This window comes from Apodemus sylvaticus, chromosome 18, assembly GCF_947179515.1.
Source record: "Apodemus sylvaticus chromosome 18, mApoSyl1.1, whole genome shotgun sequence".
Lineage (NCBI taxonomy): Eukaryota > Metazoa > Chordata > Mammalia > Rodentia > Muridae > Apodemus > Apodemus sylvaticus.
Window position 1 is genome coordinate 8,571,857 of NC_067489.1, and position 25,131 is coordinate 8,596,987.

General features: G+C 51.8%; 1 protein-coding gene and 1 long non-coding RNA gene across 6 annotated transcripts in view; one reads left to right on the forward strand and one right to left on the reverse strand.

The window, feature by feature from the left end:
* Mcf2l (MCF.2 cell line derived transforming sequence like) overlaps positions 1-25,131 on the forward strand; it is a 147,239-nt gene that overhangs the window by 5,742 nt on the left and 116,366 nt on the right. The window lies entirely within an intron of this gene.
* Positions 12,872-14,552, reverse strand: LOC127668641 (uncharacterized). The gene is made up of 4 exons (XR_007974133.1): positions 14,502-14,552; positions 14,336-14,377; positions 13,262-13,324; positions 12,872-12,952 (listed from the first exon to the last, which is right to left on the reverse strand). It is a non-coding gene; the product is annotated as an uncharacterized LOC127668641 (long non-coding RNA).

Consider the following 25,131-nt stretch of genomic DNA (forward strand, 5'->3'; position numbering starts at 1 on the left):
CAGCCCAAGCCACGCTCTGATCCAAGCTGATGATTAGACTCTAAGGTCCTGAACTGAGCCACGGGTCTCTAGAATGAGGAGCCGAGCCCCCGGCCGTGCCGAGGGCTGTCATGGGTTAACCTGTAAGTGTCGTAAGAAGAGGCTGGCTCTGCTTAGAGATTATGAGACATGTGTCTTTGGGTTTTAAATAAAGCACAGCACACCAGAAGGGGAAACATTTGGAGTCTTTGCGTCCCTTTCTTTCTTTCTTTCTTTCTTTCTTTCTTTCTTTCTTTCTTTCTTTCTTTCTTTCTTTCTTTCTTTCTTTCTTTTTTTTTTGTCCTGTTGCTTTAATTTGGTATGTTTTATCTTAACCATGCAGACTGCTCACTGTTACCAGAAGTGATAGAATTAGAGCCGTCTCCTGTGAACCCCCAGCCTTCCAGGGCATAGGCTTTTCAGTCTCTGCATCAGGCTAGTCATGTTGGTCCACGGCCCTGGCCAGCCTACCAGGTCAGCAGCATGAAAGCGAGCAGAGTGGGCCTTGGGTCTGCACGCCTGCGCCTTCCCACCCCGAGCCCCGAGGTAAAGCACGCACAGGCCGAGCAGGTGTGTGCACCCCACTGCGGGGGAGTGTGAACCTGACTCTACGGCTGTCTGGTTCAATGGCGGCCCAAACATCAGGTTCACACGCACCTTCCTTCCGTCCTTCAATCTTCTGGGCATGGCCTGGCTAGCGTCTGTGGTGCTGACTCTGAGCTCTGAGGCTCCCCCATCTGGGATCCTTGCCCCAGAGCTCTGTGTCTTTTTTTTTTTTTTAGTTATTTTATTTGTTATTTTATTTGTTTATATCTCAAATGTTTCCCTTCCTGGTTTCCCCTCTGCAAGCCCCCTATTCCATCCCTCCTCCCCCTACCTCTATGAGGGTGCCCCCCACCCACTCCCACCTCACTGCCTTAGCATCCCCCTATGCTGTGGTGTCGAGCCTCCACAGGACAAGGGCCTCCCCTCTAATGATGATAGAGAAGGCCATCCTCTATGTCTTCCGCGGGAGCCATGGGTCCCTCCATGTATTTATTCTCTTTGGTTGGTGGTTTAGTCCCTGGAAGCTCTGGGGAGTCTGGTTAGTTGATATTGTTGTTCTTCCTATGGGCTTGCAAACCCTTTTAGCTCCTTCAGTCCTTCCCCTAACTCTTCCATTGGGGACCCTGTGCTCAGTCCAAGCATTGGCTGCAAGCATCCGCATCTGTATTGGTCAGGCTCTGGCAGCTGTCCCTCAGGAGACTACTATACCAGGTTCCTGTCAGCAAGCGCTTCTTGGCATCAGCCACAGTGTCTGGGTTTGGTGACTGTGTATGGGATGGATCCCAGGTGGGGCGGTCTCTGAATGGCCTGTCTGTCAGACCCTGTATTTTCTTTAGACGGGAACAATTCTGGATGTCTTGTTCAGGGTATTTGTGGTAACAATCTAAGGTTTAGGCCTAGTGTTCCTATGCTAGCTTCTAAGGAATAGTGCTTTGCCTGGGGACTGTGGCTCAGGCCTCTGGTATTGTGAGCCATGCCTTCTACCTTGGCTGGAGTTGAGATGGCATCCCTTGTGGTGGCCCTGCCTGAGGTCTGCTGCTTGTGTCTCTCTGTGCCTGTGACTGACCTGTCCTCAAGGAACAGCGACAGTCCAGTCTGACAAGGTGGACCCCAAGTGGGAACCAGGGAATGGAGCCTCTTTGAGCCTTGTGTTTTTGCTGCTCCCAGGGTCTGGTCCAGACTGAGAAGAGATGATCAGAGAGAGGCCTCCATCAAAGGGCTGTGCAGAAGCGGGGCTCCCCAAGAAGGCCCTGAGGAGGCCGTTCGGTGGAAACCCTCTTTGCTTGCACCGTTTACTCTAGCTGGAGTGTGACGAGTCCCTGGGGGCTCAAGTCACTTTGGTCGTGTGATCCGTGTGCCAGTTGGTACCAGTTGGTACTCCCTGGCCTTCCTTAAGCTTCTGGCCAGCCTCACAGGTGCTCGGTTAAGGCTGTCCCTGAAGCAGCCTGCTGGCCAGTCCCAGGTTGACACTGACCTGGCTGCTCTGAATTCATCATCTGCACTTCCCTGACAGGAGAAACGTGTCAGTGTGTCCCATGAGACCAGAGCTGTAAGGCAGAGAGCCTAGTTCCAGGTCAGGGGTTGTCACACCTGTGTGGGCCTGGCAGGTCCTGAGCTCGCCCCTGCACGGGCAGTGGCAGCCACCCCGGCTCTGGAGCTGGGCATCACTCCACAGACCTCGCGCCGTCCCACTCCCGTCACTCCTCCCTCTGTCTCTCCATGGCTGTCCTTCCTGACCCAGAGCCCTGCCAAACCAGTGACTCCCAGGCAGTGGCCCCTCGTGATGACTCCAGCAGATGACCTGAGTACAGGCTTCAAGCAAAGGCACCCCGACGCTCTCCCGTTTCAGTGACAGATGGGACTGTGGTCAGGAACCTGGAGTCAAAGTGAGCATGCATAACCTCCTGACAGGGCCACTTTGCCCTCTTCCTCTTGGGTTACCTTTCCCAGATCATTCCAGAAGCCCTTTGAAGGGATGTAACTTACGTGTCAAAACTTATATTTTTAAACCATTAATTTCTGTAGTGACAAAATAAAGGCCACCTTTCCATCTTAAACGTTTAGTATATAAAGTATGCTCCCATCTCACTCTCCTCTCCACACTCCAGCCCTAGTCCCAGATCCCAGAAGCCACTACTCTGCCTTTTCTCTGGGGGCTTTGACACTCCAGGGCCTTAGCAAATGTCCTCAGTGAGTGTTTTCACTCATGACTGGTTAGGTTCGCCCGGCACTCATCAGAGACGTCTGTGTCCAGGCTGACTCAAGAGTCCAGGGTGTAGATGGCCCCGCACATGCTTGCCCTTGGTGCAAATGAATACCTGGGCTTCATGCCCTGAGTAGCCATTGTGAGCAGTGGTGAACGCGGTGTGCTTTTCACCCCTGCGTGCCTCCAGGGCGGGGTGAAGGGCGCCTGGTCGGCCTGTTTGACAAGCTGAGCTCCCTGGCGCCATATCTGCCGCTCTGACGACAGGAGCCTCCCGCACAGAAGGCGGTGTCCAGTGTGCTGTCCCCATTCTGTCAACGCTCTGCCGTCCCTGAGGTCACGCGGAGGTTTGGACCACGCTGGGTAAACACTGATAAGCCTGTTTTCCAGCTCAGTTGCCACAGCGTGTGATCTGGCCCTTCCTTCGGCCTTCTTCATTTCAACATTTTACCACAACGGTGTGTTTGGCTAAGTAGTCGCCCAAACTCTGAAGTTACCCACTCCACTCTCCGCTGTGGGAGGCGGCCTCAAGAATACTCACGGGGTGGCCCCTTTCAGGAGCCCATCTGGCCCGTGAGACACCTACCATTCAAGTCAACTGCCTGTGCAAAGTGACTTTGTGAAGGGCCCCTGCCCAGCACAGTTGCCTCTGGGCCTTGTTCCTCCCTTGGTCAGTCTTTGCCGCAGGCCTGTCCTCACCATACGGCTATTCTTGCTGCAGAGCCGTCCCTCCTGAGGCTCTGTTCCGACTCTGCAGAGGCTGAAGTGAGTCCAGTCTGTGGCTCCTGACCCTGAGACTCTTCCTGCATCCTGTCTTCTCTGTGGTTAGAGCTGGCTTTTCTGCAGAAAATCACTTCCTTGTGTGTGGGATGGGCCGAGGAGGCTCTGCCTCCCACTGACTTCTCTCCGCATCTCACCCTCTGAGTCCACCCATGCTTCTCTTCTGGGTCCTGCAGGCTTCCTCAGCACGAGGTCCCTGGCTGCTGTTGCCCTCAGCGTGGCTCCCCTGATTGCTAGACAACCCATTCCTTGTATCTCCCACCCAAGCAGCCAGACATCCGGGACATGCCTCTCTCGGCATCTGTGTAGGTCTCTTTTCCGGCTTATGTGTTGCTGCTAACCCTATCAGGTGCCAACCTCTACCTGGGAGCTGGAGGCAGGGAGATCATGCATTCGAGGTCACTCTCTGATATACAGAAAAATCCAGGCCATCCTGAGCTCAGGAGACCGTCTCAAAAGCAAGCAGTCAAGCAAACAAAAACATGGAGCTATGCAAGTGTGCTTGGAGTCTAGGACGGGCCCTTGGGGGGCTAAAAGACAGCGTCCTGATGTGTTCCGTCTTTCTTACAGATACACACACACACACACACACACACACAGAGAGAGAGAGAGAGAGAGAGAGAGAGAGAGAGAGCTTCATGTAGCCAACTCCAGTATATAGGTCAAACTGTGAAGCCCTGCTGTGGAGACTGAGTGCCCACCTGTACCCAGCAGGCCTTCTTAGAGGAGGTGTCTGCCAGGGGCCTGGTATGTACCCAGCATAGGAGCCGCCCTGACAAACACCTCATCTCTGGTCAGGTAGACACCTAAACAAAAGGGGGACCTCTTCAGAGTGGAGGCCTTCAGAGCCTGGGGAGAGCTTGGGAGGGGCCGGTGAGTCCTGCTCCCAGGTCGCATGCAGCCTTCAGCGGTCTTGACAGGTTTATACTCTAATACAGATGAGAAGGGCACATGGACATCATGTGAGCACACAGGTAAGAACATGTACATTTGAGCACACACAGGCACAAGCACACATATGGACATGAAAGACACAGACACACGGGCATGAGTGTGCGTACAGGTAGGCCAGACATGCAGGTAAGCACACACAGGCATGCACACCCATGAGCACACAGCATGAGACATAAGCATGGGCATATGTACACACATGGATATACACATGTGGACCTGGACATGCAAGCGTGGGCCTGCATGCTGTCTTCATTTCATTCCTGTTGCCGTGATAACATATTCTGACAAAAGCAACTTAGGGAAGAAAGATCTAGCTTATGATTCCTAGTCACAGTCACAGCAGGAAAGTGACAGGCAGCAGGAACTTGAAGCCTCTGATGACATTTACGGTCAAGGACAGAGGGAATGGATGCCTGTGCACGTGTCTTCTACTGCTCAGCTTGTGTTTGCTAGGACCCAAAGCCAGGAAATGGTACCACAGCGGGTGGGTTCCCCACATCAGTGCAGCGAAGGCAGTCCCCCACAGACCTGCTCCAGCAATCCTTTCCTGAGAGTCTCTTCTCAGGGTGTGCTAGATTGTCTCAGGTTGACAATTAAAACCAACAGTGACACACTGGTGTCACACACAAGCATATGCACATGCACAGAAATACTTATGCCTGTGTGTGCGAGGGCACAGCAAAGGCACAGGTTAACACGCATGGCAGAGACATACAAGCACACTCACACACAGGCATGGGCAGACAAGCATCAAGTACACACACATACACTTGCATGCATGCAGACACATATACATGCATACACGCACGCATATACACACGTGCACACACACATACATGGTGGGTTCCATTGAGATGAGTTGCAAGCTGATCTGGCTTTCCAGACTCATTCTCTGGATGCCTGGCAGAGCATCCCTGCCCAGACTCCTCACTCTGTCTCCTTGGTGGTGGGGTCGCCACCAGACCACCAGCTTCTGCCTGCGCCCCTCTAGGGAGGGGAAGCTGCACTCTCGGCCTAGCAACCCAGAGAACCATCCTTGACTGAGGATGCTCCCGCATTCTCGAATGCCCCTTCATCTGAAGCTGCAGTTTGAGAGGTGGAGAGGAATCACCTGTGATGGTGGGCACTAATAACCCTTTTAGAGCAGCATGTGCGGTTAAAAAAAAAGTAAAATACATTCTTTCCCAAGGGCTTGGGGAAAGGAAAGAGACATGAATGATCAACAGTATCTTGGACAGGATGAATCCCGAGGCGTCCGTCCCAAGTGACAGCCTTCCCTGTCCGTGAGTGCATATGGCCAAACCTAATGCTTTAATTTATCTTTAAACTATGATCAGTGGGCAGGGGCTGGAAGCAGAGTGGAAAAAGCTTAGCAAGAAGAGACTTGGTCTTGCTGTGAAGGACCAAGGATGTTGGCTCTCAAGTGCATCAGCCAAGCTGAAGACGTGTTTGGGAAAGAATATGACCTCAGGACCTCAGGACCTCAGGACCTCAGGACCTCAGGACCTGGCAAGTGCTTGGGAGGCGGGGTCCTAATGACAGCTTGTCAGAGAGGAAATGAATTGCCCTGATTCTAGCACCCTGCACCCAGTGGCTGCAGGTATCTTGAATCCTGCTTCCTGGGGCTAGGACTAGGGCATGCAACCTAAGAAGGACCCTGAGCTATCTCCCTGCCCAGGGAGGTGGCCTCTGATAACCTTGAGGGCTGTGGGCTCGAAGCTTCCTGGCAAATTCCCTGGGAGACTCCTCCCCTCTTCCTTGTGTGCAGTTAATGTGAAACTCAGATGTCTGGTGATGACCTCAACAGCCGTCTGAAAAGCGGGACCCAATGAGAGGCTGCTAAACGCTTCACTCGCGGTCTTTGCTGGGTGGGTAGCAGTCGGCAGGGCTTGTGCAAATGGTACCAGCAGCCTGGTTGTGAGTGGTTAGCTCCTTGTCCTAACCTTTCTAATCCCATAGCATCTTATCACTTGTGAGGTTCTGTTATTTAGTAAGTTGGCAAGAGTTCTTGATATTTTTTGGAAAACAGTTTTAGCAAAAACAGGCTTACAGTCATTTGGGAGCTTGTTTGTGTGTTATTGGTCAAAACTGAACATAAAGTTAACAATTCCCGCCTCTGCTGCCAGGTGGAGGGTAAGTGGGGCAGGCTCAGGGGTACCACTCCTGAGCGTACTGGGTGAGTGGGGCAGGCTCAGAGGTACCACTCCTGGGCTTGCTGGGTGAGTGGGGCAGGCTCAGAGGTACCACTCCTGGCCTTGCTGGGTGAGTGGGGCAGGTACTGGCTATCCTGGAACTCACTCTGTAGACCAAGATAGCCAGGAACTCAGAAATCCATCTGCCTCTGCTTCTCAAGTGCCACCACTGTGTGACTATATAAAGCAATTTTAAAATGCAGCGGTGGTGGTGGTGATTAGGTCTTTAGGCCCGAGATGTTAACTGGTGACATTCTCAGCTCTTGGACTGGGAGAAGCCAGAGTCCTGCTGAGTTACTAACTTCTGATAGATTTTTATTTACTATCATGAGGTAATTAGTTCAGATACTGAGTGGGGCAAGGCATGGCTGTTCTAGAAGCTAAACCTAGCCCAAGAGAAAGTAATTAGCTTCTGAACCCACAAAGTTCCAGTCCCCCCAGCACTGAGATTGCAGTCAGCTGGTCAGTCTCTGCTACCCGGACTCCTTCTGAGGAGTTTTCATTCACAGCCAGACGGCTTCTCTTCAGGAATTCTAGTCCACCCCACAGAGCTTCTTCCTATGCTCCCAGTACACAGCCTCCCTGCGCTCCACCAGCACTGGGCACAAGCTTTCCCCCGTGTCCACGGGAACTGGCTGCCCAGCGTCCTGTCTAGTGTAGGCTGACACTGGTGGACTGTCCTCGGCTGAAGCCGGCTCTGAGGCATCCGTGTTACCCACGCCACTGGCCAGGTGCCTTCATCTTCTGTCCCTGTCCCTTCTTTATCTGTTAAGAGTGTGACTGCCTCCTATACCTCTTGCTGTAAATAAGATAGCCAACGACAGGACACACCATGACCAGGCGACCTCGTGACTCAGCTGTGTTGTGCATGGGAGATCCTCCCCAGGAGTGGCCACTGTCTGGGGAAGCCTTACCTGTCTCCTAAAGTAGGGAATCAAACTAAAAGTCACAGGCACGGGGGCCATAGAATTTGCCCTTGATGCCTGTTTCTGAAAGATCTCACCCAGGGTGACTGCTGGGGCCACTAGCAGTGGAGAGGTGTTTCATTAGGAATCCATTCTCACGTGGAAAAGTATTTGTGAGGCGACTTGTCTGAAACCCTGCCAGGGCACTTTGGAGGAAGGGCTACATACACATGAAGCCAGTACGGTTCGTGATGTCAGGGATTTCTGTGGTCACTTGGCCCTGTTGCTGAACTGGACAGAACACAGGGGTGGAGCCGGCTTAGTGCCAAAACACTCAGAAACAGGAAGGGGCGGGAACAAGGTTCTCCTTGCAGGGAGTGCACCCCGGCTGACCTCCGGTCTCTACCACATCTCAATAAGCATGTTTTCCTCCTCCCACGGTCAGTCTACCGATGAACTGGAAACCCCCATGATCCAGCCACATGCACCTTTTGGGGAAACAGACTGAAAACACCACAAGCAGCACAGTCTGGGGAAGGCCAGGGTGGAAAGGCCTGGTCTGGGCAGGCATCCCTGCGGAGCCAGGAGTGGAGGCAGGGCTGGACCTGTCACTCAGTGCCTGCCATTTCTTCATGGACTCTTGGGGGATTTCCGGTACAAACAGATCTGAAGAGCTGCCATGCCTTCTGGATGCATTTACAGTCAACACCTGGGTGGTGTGAGGACGGGTCGGGGAGGGGTAGGATCTTCTTGTAACAGACATGACTGAAGCCACCTCAGACTTTAATGATGGGGTATCACTCACCAGGGAGGCCCAGAGCCCTCTGACTTACACACTGTCAGCAGGTCCCTCGTACCAGTATTCCCAGCCTGTGCGTTCTACCCAAATGCTCATCCCAGCCACCTCTTTCCACCTTCACCCTTCCGGTCTGATGACCCCCTCCCTGCCCCCTCCCCACCTCTCTACACGGCCCCTCCCCCACTTGCTCTCACACCTGTGCCTTTTCTCACCTGCCCCTTCCCCATTCTACAGGAAGTGCTTCACTCACAGGAAGAAGCCACCGAGATATCTCCACGGGGGCTGTGGTCTGGACTCAAGAGCTTATGTTATAGTCTTTGGTTTGTCCATTTCCCCAGAGACAGCTTGATTAATTAAATTCATGTAAAATACAGAAATCCATACAACAGAACGGTTAGCCTTCATGCACTTTCCCAGTTAATCACAGGGAGGTAGCTGGGTAAGATTTTACCATTTCTAGGATAATTAAATGTAATTTTCTTGTGAAAATGTTAGAAGTTAGTATTTCCTTTCAAAAAATTCTTAGAAATGCCTGTCCTGGAAACGGTTCAAGCTACGTATCCATGGCTGTTGTCAGCCATGCTCGCGCCTGCTTAGCTGAAGTCACTCTGTCCCTACAAAGGCGCTTTTCTGTCAGTTCTTGGCAACAGTCTTCGTTCATCTTATTGGCACCATCTGGAACTCTGAGATGCAATTTTTTATTTATAAATCAAGAACACCATGAAGTGTATTTGAGGTGCGATCTTAACTGCCCGCACGTTCTGAAGGGCCCGGCAGCCAGCCTTCTGTGCTCCAGCCTGAACACAGCCATGCATTTATTTACTCCTAGAGTGAGCAGTCCCTGAGGCGCCTGCTTCCTCAGTGCCCGTGCTTGTGGTGGCTTGTGTCTGGGTGGGCGACCCCAGTGAGTTCCTTCCTTGCATGGCGGTGGGGTAGTCAAGCAGAGTGTGAGGAGCAGCCTTGCCTTCTGGGTGATGACTCTGTGCTTGCAGTCGGCAAAGAGGGACCCCTAAACCTTCTTGCTCTCAGACCTGACTGAGGGCAGCACACCTCTGTGGCTCTGTCCCCTGTACACAGGAGCTTGCTCTAAGCCGGAAGTGAGAAGCCACATGACCATGGAGGTCAAAAGAGAGGGTTAGATTCCAGGAAGCTGAGTTATAAATGGTTGTGAGATGCCACGTGAGAAGTCAAACGCAGACCTCTGAAAGAGCAGCCAGAGTTCATTCTTTCTATCTTTTTTCTTTTTTTGGGGGGTGGGTATTTTATTTATTTACATTTCAAATGTTATCCCCTTTCCTGATCCTATTCCCCTTTCTTCTGCTTCTATGAGGGTGTGCCACCACCCACCCACTTCTGCCTCCCCGCCCTTACATTCCTCTACACTGGGGCATCCAGCCTTCGAGGGACCAAGGGCCTCTCCTCCCATTAATGTCCAGCAAGGCCATCCCCTGCTACATATACGGATGGAACCATGGGTCCCTCCATATGTACTCTTTCATTGGTGGTTTTAGTCCCTGGGAGCTCGGGGGGGGGGGGGGGGGGGGGCGGGTCTGGTTTGTTGATGTTGTTGTTCTTCCTATGGGGTTGCAAACCCCTTCAGCTCCTGCAGTCCTTTTTCTAGCACCTCCACTGGGGACCCCACGATCAGTCACAGCCAGTGTTCTTAACTGCTGAAACTGCATATAAACTTCATGTGATTGTCTAGGTTATCCGGTGTAAGTTTTATAGACGACAATGTCCTCCTGCAAGTCTGCTGGACTGTCCCAGGGGGTCGTGGGCATTTCAGGTCTTCTTCTTCTTCTTCTTCTTCTTCTTCTTCTTCTTCTTCTTCTTCTTCTTCTTCTTCTTCTTCTTCTTCTTCTTCTTCTTTGATTTTTTTGGATTTGGTTTTTTTGGTTTTTTTTGTTGTTGTTGTTTTGTTTTTGAGACAAGGTTTCTCTGTGTAGCCCTGGCTGTCCTGGAACTCACTCTGTAGACCAGGCTGGCCTCAAACTCAGAAATTCGCCTGCCTCTGCCTCGCAGAGTGCTGGGATCACAGGCGTGCACCACCACTGCCTGCATTTCAGGTCTTCTAACTGAGCATCTACTACAGAATGCTGCAGACCAAGAACCACAGGAAGTTCCACGCAGCCCTCGGGTTAAGGAAAACAAGCCTGTCCTGCCAAATGGAGCGATATCAAGCAGCCCGTCAGTTCCTGTCTCTCTGGCCACGGCGGCTCTCGGGTCCCTCCAGCAAAGCTTCTGTGTGTAGTGCTCAGCAGTCGCTGTGGAAATTCACAAGTGCTTAAAGGGCAGAGACTCAGGGCAGAGCTCAGCCACAAAAGAGACACCTGCACCCCACCCTCCCAAGGCTCAGGGACCGTCATGGAGGCGAGGATGGAGAGACAGTCAGGACAAAGCAGCATCTTCTAGACATGACAGGACCACTGCACCATGAACTCACAGCATCTGTGGCTGCCTGCGCATGGTCCAGCCAGTCAGCATTCCAGCGTGGAGTGGGGAGGTGCCCTGCGCCCCACCCCCACTGAGGGGCTGCTGGCGGTTGAAGACTTCTAGGAGATGCTCAGTTAGTTCCCTGGTCTTTGGTTTACAATATGGATGCTCTATATGCATATATGTGTGTACAGTGGCCATGGGGGCCAAAAGAGAGCATCAGACCTCCTGGAACTTGAGTTTTAGATGGTCACGAGATGCCATGTGTATGTGAGAAATGGAACTCAGACCTCTCAAAGAGCAGCCAGAGCTCTTAACTACGGAGCCATCTCTCCAGCCCTAAGAAGGTCAATTTTCTTTAAAGATATGGGCCTTGGTAGGCTATCCACACTCTAGAGAAAGGCACACAGGAGTATATGGCCAGCACAGATTGGATTTGATATGATATTAGGAAAAAGGAAAAGGATACAAAGTCGGGCGGGGGGGGGGGGGGAGTTAGGGGAAGGAATGGGGGCTGGATATGACTTAAATACATTGTATGACATTCTCACTGAATTATCAAAATGTTATTTTTTTAAAGGCCTAACGCCTCAGATACTTCTGATACTAGCCAGCAACAGAGACACACACGTGTCTGTTCAGTAACTTTGCCACCAAACAGCTTTCCCCACCACATTTGTGGGTAAGGGTCACACCCTCTAAGCTGGTGTCTCTTAGGGGAGGATGGCTCCTGTAGACCTGGAGATGTGCTCTTGATTTTACCAGTACCACCCCCTGGGGATGTGGTCTTTCCTGAGTCACCTCAGCATGTGACCCCAGAGGGTTTGGCCACACTGTGCTGGTCTGGGTTTCCTGAAGGAGAATAAGGACAGACCCCTCCTGCACTGTGCTGCATGGGGTCTCCCAAAGAATAGAGCAAGGGCAGAGACCTCCTTACTGTACTGCTCTGGGTCTCCCACAGGATAAAGCAAGGGCGTAGCCCTCCCCCACAGGGTGTCCCATGCACTGAGGTGAGGGCTGGCTGGCTCTTTTTTTTTTAAGATTTATTTATTTATTATATGTAAATATATGTAGCTATCTTTAGATACTCCAGAAAAGGGAATCATATCTCATTATGGATGGTTGGTAGGATTTGAATTCAGGACCTTCAGAAGAGCAGTTGGTGCTCTTAATCACTGAGCTATCTCTTCAGCCCTTTTAAGATTTATTTATTTAATATATGTGAGTACACTGTCACTGTCTTCAGACACACCAGGAGAATGCATCAGATCCCATTACAGATGATTGTGAGCCACAGTGTGGTTGCTGGGATTTGAACTCAGGACCTCTCGAAGAGCTATCAGTGCTCTTAACCCCTGAGCCATCTCTCCAGTTCAGCTGGCTCCTTCAGATCTGAATGAAAGCAAGTCCATGCCTTACCACTTTGCCAAACAGCTTCCCCAGCTGAAGCGCTCCTTCCTCACAACGTGTCTGAACCTTCAATTACTGAGCCACCACAGCACAGATTCTTCAGCGCGGCCTCAAGGAGCTGACTGTACACCTGCAAATGCTGACTGTACACCTGTAAATGCTGACTGTACATCTGCAAATGCTGACTGTACACCTGTAAATGCTGACTGTACATCTGCAAATGCTGACTGTACACCTGCAAATGCTTACTGTACACCTGCAAATGCTGACTGTACATCTGCAAATGCTGACTGTACACCTGCAAATGCTGACTGTACACCTGCAAATGCTGACTGTACACCTGCAAATGTTGACTGTACACCTGCAAATGCTGACTGTACACCTGTAAATGCTGACGGCACCGGCAAATGCTGACTGTACACCTGCAAATGCTGACTATATACCTGCAAATGCTGACTGTACACCTGCAAATGCTGACAGCACTGGCAAATGCTGACTGTACACCTGCAAATGCTGACTGTACACCTGCAAATGCTGACAGCACTGGCAAATGCTGACTGTACACCTGCAAATGCTGACTATATACCTGCAAATGCTGACTGTATACCTGCAAATGCTGACTGTACACCTGTAAATGCTGACTGTACACCTGCAAATGCTGACTGTACACCTGCAAATGCTGACTGTACACCTACAAATGCTGACTGTACACCTGCAAATGCTGACTGTACACCTGTAAATGCTGACTGTACACCTGCAAATGCTGACTGTACACCTGCAAATGCTGACTGTACACCTGTAAATGCTGACTGTACACCTGCAAATGCTGACAGCACCGGCAAATGCTGACAGCACTGGCAAATGCTGACTGTACACCTGCAAATGCTGACTGTACACCTGCAAATGCTGACAGCACTGGCAAATGCTGACTGTACACCTGCAAATGCTGACTATATACCTGCAAATGCTGACTGTATACCTGCAAATGCTGACTGTACACCTGTAAATGCTGACTGTACACCTGCAAATGCTGACTGTACACCTGCAAATGCTGACTGTACACCTACAAATGCTGACTGTACACCTGCAAATGCTGACTGTACACCTGTAAATGCTGACTGTACACCTGCAAATGCTGACTGTACACCTGCAAATGCTGACTGTACACCTGTAAATGCTGACTGTACACCTGCAAATGCTGACAGCACCGGCAAATGCTGACAGCACTGGCAAATGCTGACTGTACACCTGCAAATGCTGACTGTACACCTGCAAATGCTGACTGTACACCTGTAAATGCTGACTGTACACCTTCAAATGCTGACTGTACACCTGCAAATGCTGACTGTACACCTGCAAATGCTGACAGCACCGGCAAATGCTGACAGCACTGGCAAATGCTGACTGTACACCTGCAAATGCTTACTGTACACCTGCAAATGCTGACTGTACACCTGCAAATGCTTACTGTACACCTGCAAATGCTGACTGTACACCTGCAAATGCTGACTGTACACCTGCAAATGCTGATGGCACTGGCAAATGCCGACTGTACACCTGAAAATGCTGACTATATACCTGCAAATGCTAACTGTACACCTGCAAATGCTGACTGTACACCTGCAAATGCTGACTGTACACCTGCAAATGCTGACTGTACACCTGTAAATGCTGACGGCACTGGCAAATGCTGACTGTACACCTGCAAATGCTGACTGTACACCTGCAAATGCTGACTGTACACCTGTAAATGCTGACTGTACACCTGTAAATGCTGACGGCACTGGCAAATGCCGACTGTACACCTGAAAATGCTGACTATATACCTGCAAATGCTAACTGTACACCTGCAAATGCTGACTGTACACCTGCAAATGCTGACTGTACACCTGCAAATGCTGACTGTACACCTGTAAATGCTGACGGCACTGGCAAATGCTGACTGTACACCTGCAAATGCTGACTGTACACCTGCAAATGCTGACTGTACACCTGTAAATGCTGACTGTACACCTGTAAATGCTGACGGCACTGGCAAATGCCGACTGTACACCTGAAAATGCTGACTATATACCTGCAAATGCTAACTGTACACCTGCAAATGCTGACTGTACACCTACAAATGCTGACTGTACACCTGCAAATGCTGACTGTACACCTGTAAATGCTGATGGCACTGGCAAATGCCGACTGTACACCTGAAAATGCTGACTATATACCTGCAAATGCTAACTGTACACCTGCAAATGCTGACTGTACACCTACAAATGCTGACTGTACACCTGCAAATGCTGACTGTACACCTGTAAATGCTGATGGCACTGGCAAATGCCGACTGTACACCTGAAAATGCTGACTATATACCTGCAAATGCTAACTGTACACCTGCAAATGCTGACTGTACACCTGCAAATGCTGACTGTACACCTGCAAATGCTGACTGTACACCTGTAAATGCTGACGGCACTGGCAAATGCTGACTGTACACCTGCAAATGCTGACTGTACACCTGCAAATGCTGACTATATACCTGCAAATGCTAACTGTACACCTGCAAATGCTGACTGTACACCTGCAAATGCTGACTGTACACCTGCAAATGCTGACTGTACACCTGCAAATGCTGACAGCACCGGCCGGCTCTTTTGTCACTCTGCCACTCAGAGACCTGGAAATATCTCAGGGGTGTGAGATATCCTCGATGACGCACTGCACAGCAGGCAACAGAACCAGCAGACAGAGCATTCAGTCACCTGATGCTTTGCTGGACACCTGCTGGCATCTCCCCACTGTGTCAGTGGAGAGGGAACTCACATGCTGTGGCCTGGAGAGCCAACCTGGCATCCTCATGTAACTGGTCAGTGGCAGCTGCTTGGCTTTCCGCAGTTTGTGCAAACGTTTTCTCCCCTCAGGGAACATTCATTCTTAGAGTTGTCTTGAAACTTGTGGGAACAAAATCGACTAAAACCCAGTGCTGGAAAAGGTACCCAGAATCATCAGCTCATGAGAGAGACAGGAATAAGACCCCACCTACTGTCACTAACCCTGGAAACTGAGCAGCCGGCTGTGACAGCCTTGGACATCAGAGTTCCACTAAGGAGGCAGCTTAGAGAGCAAGGAGGCCCAGCATGTCTGTGTGGAGACAGTGGGGCTTCATTCACTTGGCCTGCACTCCTCGGCAGTCCCCCTTGCCATCATCTACCCAGAGGGGTCGAGAACTTGGCCACAGGAAACCTGCCTGTGTGCAGAGGCAGTGTCAGTCCCAAGCCCTGAACATGTGGAGGTTACAGTGTGCTTCCCAATGAAGTAGTCAGCAGATACACCAACTAGCCATTCAGACAGTGACCGGAATGTCCTCTAGGGAAAGGAAGGAGGTGTGGTTTAACCCTAAACACACTCTGCTGGGGGAGGGGGCCGTGTGAAGGCTCTGCTACAGGATCCCACTATGGGGCAGTGTGGAGAAGACAGGAAGGTTAGCGCTGACTGTGGTGACCACGGAAGATTTGGTTTGGGGTATTTTTTGAGATAGGTCTCAGGCTAACCTTGAACTTGCAAGCTCTGCTGGGCCTGCAAAGTTCAGCAGTGTCTGGCTCAGAGAACCTTGCTACTGTACCGATGGGACATGTGTGTACCAAGATCCACAGACTCTCAGGTTAGGAACTAGAACTAAAGCATCATGGGAGGTTCAAGGAGTCCTTAGGAGCCTTGTGCTACAAAGGCACCAAGCACCTCCCCGAGGGCCAGGACTTCAGGACCAACATTGGAAACTGGGCCAAGCGGAGGCCAGAGAAAGGGACGGAAGGAGCCTAGACTGGGTGAGCTCTGTCCCTTGAGAGCAGAGGTTCGCCTGCTGACCCTGTCACATGTCACACCACAATCTTCTAAGTGACAAGTACCAGGGGAGGGTGCCTCTTTCTTACCAATGGAGGAGACAACAGGAAAGCCGGGGGAAAGTATGATAACAGGGAGATGTGGAGTCATCGCGGGAGCTCACGTTAGCTCAGCATGCATGCACATGGCCACCTGCAGGAATCCGCCTGCACCTTATAGATAGCATCGGCTCCTGCCTGGCAGCCGCCTGGAGCCCACCTGGCAACCCACTCTTGTTTTCTAACAGTCTCTCCCAATAAAAGCATCCGGGGTCCTCAGAGAAATAACGGAATCTAAGATGAGGGCAGGAAACACAGACAATGACCCAGCATCTTGTGGTGCCAGAGAGCCAGGAAGTATTAAAAAAATATCCCAAAGCCACAATGATGGGGCAGGCCGGATGGTACAGGCGCCTAGCAAAGAGCTCAGTTAGCCAACCGGAGCAATGGGTACAAAGTGGGCTGGGTGAATCTTGATACAGAATACAGGTAACCACCCATGCGTGCACACTGACCTCAGTGACAGAGTAAGCCAGTCCTGCTGGGGACACAAGGCAAGTGCCCTCTGCAGAAGTGTAACTGAAGTGGCTGCATGTTCCTCTAGCAGGGCCTGGTCCTCCCTTGTCAGTGTGGGTCACTGAGCCACAAGGGCCTAGAGGTTGCAGTGTGCGGAGGAGGGAAGTCACTCAGGAGTTGGGGGGACCTGCCGCTCCCCAGGATAACCTGCCACATACCCCGAAGGTCCACCTCTTAAAGCTTTGGGTTCAGTGGAAGTCATCCACTTATGCCTAGCAGTGTGACAGATGTGTAGGGCATCATGGGAAGGTTCCTGATGGGCGTGGTTCTGGTGATGCCCCCCTCACTGCATCAACCATGCCTCCATAGTTCCAAGGCCATGGCTTCCTCTAGCCAGGAAGACACTACTTGATGTTTTCCATCATAAAACTGTTAGGTCTCTATGCAAAGCTTGGCCCTTTATGTAAATCTTGATGTGTTTTATACTGTACTAATGTGAAGCTGGTTTATTTTAACATTAGTAAACAAACTATAATCATTCTTTCTTCCTCATGTATCCGTTGGGTATAGATGTCTTCTGCAAAGTGTCCCCAATTCTTGGCCTGTGAAAAACTCTGTATTTGAGCTAAGCTGAATGTGAAATTCTGGACTTACACCAGGTGAGCCAGATGGCCTTCGGGGTGGCCACTGCCCACGGCCAGCTCGGCAGAGAGAGCCCTGGCCACCTCATTCCGTTTGCTGCCTGTTGGCTATGTAGGTCAGCTCTCCGTGGGTCTCAGGGCTGCATCAAAATAGATGACTTTGACTTCAAACTTGAAACCTTATGTGCCAATCACTTCATACAAGCCTACTCTTACGTATGCACACATCTGAAGACGTATTTGCAGACAGACTTATATGTAGTTCCATGTGTTATTGTGAATGTCAAAGCAGCTACACGATTGCATTGTGTGCCCCCTGCACCAGTGATGTCTGTGGGCAGATGGCAGTGGTAGGGCTGTGGGCACGGGGGGCACTTGCCCTCCTGTGGGCATGCTCTGTTGTGTGACTGTAGAACAACCCCATCTAAGGCAGCATTACACCTAAGAGATGGGCCTTCTTGCCTTGGGGTTGTAAGTTCTCAGTCCACCCACCTCCTGGACAGCGATCCACAGCAGGATGACCCAGGGCCCTCTGCGATGTGCAGGGTGTGATGCCCGCCTGCAGCCTGCCTCTGTGGTGCCACACAGGGCAAATGTTTTGCTCCCCTGTCTTACTAGCGTTTGAGAGGCTGATGCAGGAGGCCTGCCGTGAGTCCAGTCTGGGCTATGCAGTGTGACTGTCGATGATAAGCCGATAATGACCTTCGCAGCCATGGCTGCAGGGCAGCTTAAGAAGGCGGGATTTGGTCCCAGTCCTCCTGGCCACGCAGGAACTGTTTCTGCACTGAGCTCTGCCCACGATGCAGGTGAGCTGGGCTCTAATCCTACTAGTTAGGAATGCCACAGCCTGTGCCCTGGACAGGGTTGGCTCCTCCCTAGTGTGTCACCTCATAATCATTTGGTCACAGTGGAGTCCTACCTGTCTGAGCTCCCTTTCCTGTCTTATGAATCCAGAGAGCAGGACCAACCCAGTCTCTCTCCAGGTAGGGAAAAGCTGCTGGCCGGTCCCAAGCCTCTGATATAGTGTGCCAAGAAATGTCATCTGGGGCATGCGTCACCATCTGTGCATCAGAAGGGAGGTGTGTCCACAACAGATAGCCCACCCACTGCTCCTACCCACCCCCCACTGCTCCTACCCACCCCCCACTGCTCCTACCCACCCCACCACCACCACATCCTCCATTTCCCCATTTTCTCAGGACTGCACAACCTGCCAGTACCATGCTTGGAGTTCACCTGTCAGGCAGCTGTGGCAGCTCTGTGGGCAGAATTCCTTGAGTGAGTCTACGGCTGTGAGGACCAGGGGAACATGCCTGGGTGTGGAGCTGCACTGAGCCTGGGCCTGGGTGTGTCACTGAGATGTCTCGGATGCTACAACAGAACGACTGCTATAGAAGCTGTGCTCAGGACTAAAGCTGCTGTCAGAGCTCTCTCCATGGGGGTGGGGGTGGGGCAGACTCATCCTCCAGGACCCTGCTTCCTTCCTGGGAGCGTTCTGAGGCATCACCCACTGAGAGGTCTGTCCCTGACCTGGTTGGTGAAGCTTCGATGAGGAGATAGTAGCCACAGCCCAGAGAGGAGCTTGGGGACCAGAGGGTAATAGAGAAACTTGACCTGTTTGTCCAGGGATAGCAAGAAGTTCTGTGTCCGACCAGATGCAGTACTCCTCGAAGTAGATAGGTGGCAATGTCCCTTTCCCTCTGAAATTAAACCCACTTCCGGCTACCTTTAATAGGCAACTTGCCCCAAATCAAGGGAGAACACCACAATGTGGGAGTTGCTCCAAAGAACCTTTCTAAACTGGTCCACTTCCCCTGTATCCTTTCTTTTCCACTACCTCTGGTAGCTGGCGGCCTAGAAGGGAGGTGGGAGCATTTAAGAATTATTATTAAAGCAGGCTTTGAAAAATTAAAGCTACAGGGCTTTATTTGGCTTTCTTCCAGGGCGCACTGTCCATCATTGTGGGGCAGTCACAGCAGGTACCTGAAGCAGTTAGTCAGGCCTGCTCTGCCGAGAGCAAAGAGAAATAAAGGCAAAATGCGTACTGCTGCAGGCGCTTGCTCTCTGCCCAGGAGTATGATTCAGGGCACGGACGCAGGGAAGGGGGACACCCACTGTTGGATGTGGTCTTCTTCATCATTTAGCATCAAGACGTCTCCCACAGGCACACCCATAGCAAATCTGATCTACACCATCCCTCATTGCAGTGTTCTCCCCTGGGAAGCCAGGAGGAGGGATGCAGTGGGTGTGGTCATCCTGGGTCTGTCCACCAAGCACCCTCCACTGTAAGCTGCTTTAACCCAGAGTGCTCACTAGAGGGCAGAGTGACCACAGCCAGCCAGTGCTTCTGCGTCAGACTGCTTTGGGGAACCTTCCTAAGAAGGGCTGTGACCATCTCTGAAGGTGCAGTCATCCATGCATGGGCGCCAACCCAGGCCTCGCAGGTGGGATTTTGTGGCGAGAAGTGGAAGGCGAACCATATTTCTGCATGCAATCTTTGCATGCCACCCACAGAGCTGATAGCTGTGCAATCGCACCTCAGCCCATACAGCCAGGGCTGGAGGGACCCACCTGTCAAGTGCAGAGACACGGGGCGGGGCACTGAGGGGCAGGCTGCCCTCTGAGGTGCTCCCTGCTCAGTGCCCAGGTTCCACCTGCCTGTGTTTCTAGTTTCTTCCCCTGGAAAGAAAACAACACAGCCCCAGTGAGGCCTCTGGTAGCCTCAGAGTTGTGCAATGAGCCAGTACAGACCTTCTGGAAGTTTCCTTCGCCAGTGTGTGGGAGGTGGTACTCTGTTGAGTGAAGAGGTCAAACTGTCTGCTAAGGGCTATAGGGCTATGTGTAGGGTTGCTTAGGAACGGCGAAGAGAGGGCTGGGGGACTGGGATGGTACACGGCTATAATCCAAGGGGCAGAGGAAGACTGCTCAATTTCTATTCTTCCTGCCTCTCCCAGACAAGGAGGCTGGAGGAAGGCTAAATCGGCATGGGCAGGCGTGCTCAATAGGGTTTGGGGCAACTAGGAAGATGGAGGCAGCCAGTGTTTGTGGGGGTTTGCTTGTTTGTTTGCTTGTTTGTTTGTTTTTGTTTGTTTTTCAAGACAGGGTTTCTCTGTATAGCCCTGGCTATCCTGGAACTCACTCTGTAGACCAGGCTGGCCTCGAACTCAGAATCCGCCTGTCTCTAGCCAGTGTTTTTCTCAGCCAGCATTCAGAGGTGTTTACGGGTTGGGCCAGGGATACTTGAAGTGGGCTTTCCCGCTAGCAGTCACCCTGCATCTGCCATTCCTTCCTGAGAATGGGCTGGGGTTCTACTCTGGACCCTGATCTTTGTCCGTTTTGTTTGCTGAGGTCTTAGAGTTTTCAGTGATGCACAGAAAGCTCGTTGCTCCTTTCCCTACTCACACTTCTTTGTGAGTGGCTGGAATCTTTTGTCTGACTAAATGCAAGACCCACCTACCTATGTCCCGAGACCCTCCAATATGTGTGCCTAAAATTCTGCTTCTTCGTTCAGGAATCCAGCCCAGAGTGGCCCATGCTGACCCACAGGGGCATCACTACAGTACAGCCTGGTGGGCAGTCCTCTGCTTTAGCCCTGCCCCAAGCCCCGTGCTGTTATACGTGCTCTATCTCTGGGAATAAACACCATGAACATGCCCTGCCAACAGACGCCGGTACATCAGGTCCTGTTTCATGCTGAGGTCTCAGAGGCAGGCAGAGAGAGATCTGTGCCTGTTCTCCAGTCCCTCAAGACTCCTCTGAGAGGAAAACGGACCTGAGGTTACCTGGAGGTCACCGTTTCCTCTGAAGCAGAGGAACCAGCAGGACAATGAACTTTGTTATCTTGGGGATTCTTTTGAATGATCTCCCCAGGGACCTGGAAGCTGGGGGACACTGACAGTTCCCTAAGAAAAGCTACTGAGCAGAGTTAAGTGTGGCTTCCCAAATGGTGGGGAGACCTGCCTGTCCCTCAGTCATTTAGTGCAGTGCCCTGAGAGGGAAAACAGAAGGTATGCCAAGACCTCACATCCCGGGAGCCACAGGAGTTCTGGGCTTTCTTTTCATTTCTCATACCCAGGATTTGGAACTAGCCTAGTCCGTTTGTGAGACTGTGATAAAAGACCTCAAAGTGAACATTCGATAAAGAACAGAAGTTCTAGAGGCCAGGCAGTCTGGGGTCAGCACTAAGTGGGAGCCTTGCTGGGCCCCTCTCCCCCTTAAGGCAGAAAGACAACTGGGGGAGTCACCAAGGGAAGGAACAGCATCCCACCAGCAGAGGAGGAACGTGCCTGGCTCTGTTACCTCTAAAACCGAATATCTTAGAAAAAAAACCCTAAGGGTCTGAAACACCTACATCAGTCTCAGAAAGGAAGAGTCAAGCAAAGTACTTGACTTGGATTCTTCTTTTGCTGCGTGGCCAAGGCAGAGTGGGTCCACGGAGGACCCCACAGGATTAAATGAAAGACTTGGAACCTCAGAAGGGATCCCGCAGGCCTGACCTTTGGCCCAGGGACACCAGCTCAATGGAAGGAGGGTAACTTTCTCAGGTGGCGTCAGAGAAGCTAGACATCTGGAGGTGGCTGGACAAGGACCTACATTTTAATTTAAATGAAGTCCATGGGTGAAAATGAGATGCTAGACCATAAAACCTCTAGGAAATCCAATAAGCAGTATTTACAGCCCGGAACTGAATCAGTTCTTCCATTTAATGCCAATGCTTGATACATTTGACCTTATCAAAGCCTAAATTTTGTGCTCTATAGACAGTCATGGTAAACGGATCTGAAGACAAGCTACAGACTGGGAGAAAAGATGCACAAACCACACATCTAGGGAGAGACAAGACAGCCTCAGGCTCACCACAGGAGCGGACAGCCCCGCTGAGTGGCAGCTGAACAGGTCACCAGTCCTCACCTGGCAGAGCTGCTGACGCTGGCAGCAGTGACCGTGTGCATGCCAGAGAGCTTGGTGAGACAGGTTCTCAGTGCCCTGAGACAAATATTCACAGCAACGCTGAAGAGAAAGCGTGCAGGTTCCCCAGAGCTGGTGAGGGCCACACTCCAGGGGACTGGTTTCCAGAGGCGGTGGACATGCTTGATCACCCAAATGCACGTGTTTATAATTAGCTTTATCTGTAAAACTAAACCTGTAAAGAAACCAGATGCCCCTCAGTGGAAGATTGCTTAGACCATATGGAATACGGACCATGACTCAGCCGAGAGGGAGGGAGCATGGAGACTCTCCTCTGAGTGACCACTGTAGGATTCCTCCAGTAAGAAGCCAGCTCCCAATGAGCCTGTGCTGTAGGACCCTAATCACACAGCATCCTTCCTGTTGTTCAGTGGACCGAGAGAGACAGAGCTAGGGGCGCTGGAGCGCAGGGCCTGGGGAGGGGCTAGGAGTATTTGTCAAGAGCAGGGTGCTGAGGGTGGCCGCTGTCTACTCCACTGCTTCTGTACCAGGGACTTTTTGTTGTGATATTGACCTGAGGTTTGGGGAGTTGTTATGGGGGACTCTGCCTCTTCATCCCCGCCACCCCCCCCCCAAGTGACACATCTCTCTTCCAACATGCATGGCCTCACCCCCTGTCAGCCATTCCACCCTGAGGTGTTGCCTGGGCAGCACTTGTCCTGCACAGACTCGTGGAGGTGGGAAGAGGCAAGCAACCTCTTTCAGAAAATCGTGACCTCCACTGGCTTGTAGCAAACACTGATTTCAGCTGTATAGGTTTTCGGCTTGGGTAGATGGTAACGTGGGCAGGTTAACTCAAGTCCTAACCTCATCAGCCTTTGAAAACACATCTCCCAAGTTAAGGCTTCACTAAGTAAAATTCTAAGAGTACAGTGAACATTTGGCCTTCCAAGCAGAATGTTGGAAAGCAGAGGGGGTGGTGGCAAGAGCGCGGCAGGTCTGAGGCCTCCGGGGTAGTGCAGGCGGCACTCCTGCTGGGCAGGTGCCCTGCGTGGCCAGGTGCAGCACTGTCCTGTGTCACCGTTTCTGGAGATCCCCGGGTGACCATGGGCACGTACTGTCTCCATTTCTGCTGCCACCTCCACTTAGTGAGGACAGAGAGGAAGTTTCACATTTGAAGAAATGCACACACCAGGGCTCCACTGCCTTGTCAAATTCAAGGAACAACTTGAATTTAGGCTCTGAGTAACTTCTTCCCTTCCTGTGCCTTTGGGGTGCTTTGGGGTACTTTGTATGTCTGTGGGTGTACTTTGTCTTTGGGTACTTTGTGTGTCTGTGGGTGTTCGCTTGGCCATATTTGATAAAACTGAAAGCAAACAATAACATCAAATGTGGTCTACTGTTGTACCTCTGGGCGGGGCTTGCTGACTAGGAGCTGGAGTTATCCAGAAGTTACTGAAGTGGTGTGACGTGGTGTGTCCATCTCACTGGTGTAGAGCTAAGGCCTACAGGCTGGACTTCCAGAATGTGACCCGTGTCCCTCCCAGAGCAGCCTGCATTTGTAGTTGTCTTCCGTCTTCTGAACTCCACCATCAGCCTGTCCTGTCCATTCTCTTCTGTGGGGAGCATTGGAGTCTCAGAAGGTTGTGGGCTGTGGCTCAGGGGACTCTCCAGAGGACTTTGCTTCCTGCTCTCCTGGGGTGTTTGCTCCCTTTAGGAGGTAAACCGCCATCTTGCCTATTTTAACCCTAGCCTTGTTTTGGACTCAACATGATTTTATGAATTTGAAAGGATGATGTTTCCAGGTTGGCATCCTAGCAGAATCTGGGGGAGGATCAATGCTTTGGCCATTGAGATCCAGAAAGATAATGACTTGGGCATGCCTACCCTCCCGGCTCCATGACAGAGGCAGATGGGCCGACTCTCATCCAAGGAACTACCACAGGGCAGAACAGTTCCTTCCTGTCCATGGCCGCCACATGCCCTGAGGGGATTCTGGTGTGGGTTCTCTCTCACAGTCAAGCTGTGGACCTATCCTGTACAGTGAACCCATGAAGGGCGGGGGGGGGGGGGGGGGAAGGAGGGGGGGAGGGAAGCCACAGAAAGAAGTTCCTGAGTGGAAAAAGAGAGGCGACTCACTCCCACAGACTGGCCGTCCTGGGGTCTTGGCCCTATTTTGACTGTGCTGGTTTCCAGCTTCCCTGGGGCAGCAGCTCCCCCTACTTCTGTATTACAGATGTTCTGTATCCCCACCACACCTCTGTATTCCAGATGTGTCACTCAGGGCCTCCCCCCACTTATATCATAGATGTGCTGCTTATGGCTGTCCTGTCAGAAAAGCCAGATCAGGAGCCTTCCAGGCTCTCTCAGGGCCACACACAGCCTCGTACCCGCAGCATCCCCAGAGGACTGGGACAGCAGGCAGAGGCAGGGGGAACAGGCACTGTGAAGTGTAGCCCACTTCCACTCTCTAGGTCCTGAGTGTGTGAAGTCTGCAGGCTTTCTGGGCGTGGTTTCCCATAAGCGCTGGGTCTGCCTTGAGCCCAGTCCTGCCTGGCGTGCACTCACCTGCATTTCTGCCGTGGGCCGAGCTGCTCTTGGGACCACTGCCTCTCACGCTGAATTCTGATATATTCGTCCCATCACCAGGGAAACTGGACATGCAGTAGTGGGCTCCTGTCCACCTAGAAACTCCCGCCTCTCGGTGATAGCAGCAGTACTGTCCTGCTCTGACCACGGCAGGGAGCCTCCCTTCTTTGGGAGTAAAAAAGTCCCACAAAGTGGCCGTTCTTCTCAGGTCTCTTGTCCCCTCTGGCCCCTGCATTTTGTCACCCGCTACTACAGACTACAGGCGTTTCTGCTTGCTGTTTTTGCACAAGGAGAGGAGCTATCCTCAGTGTTCAGAGCTGGCTTATTGCACCGTCCATGGGACGTGTCTAGGGAGCCTGACATCTGGG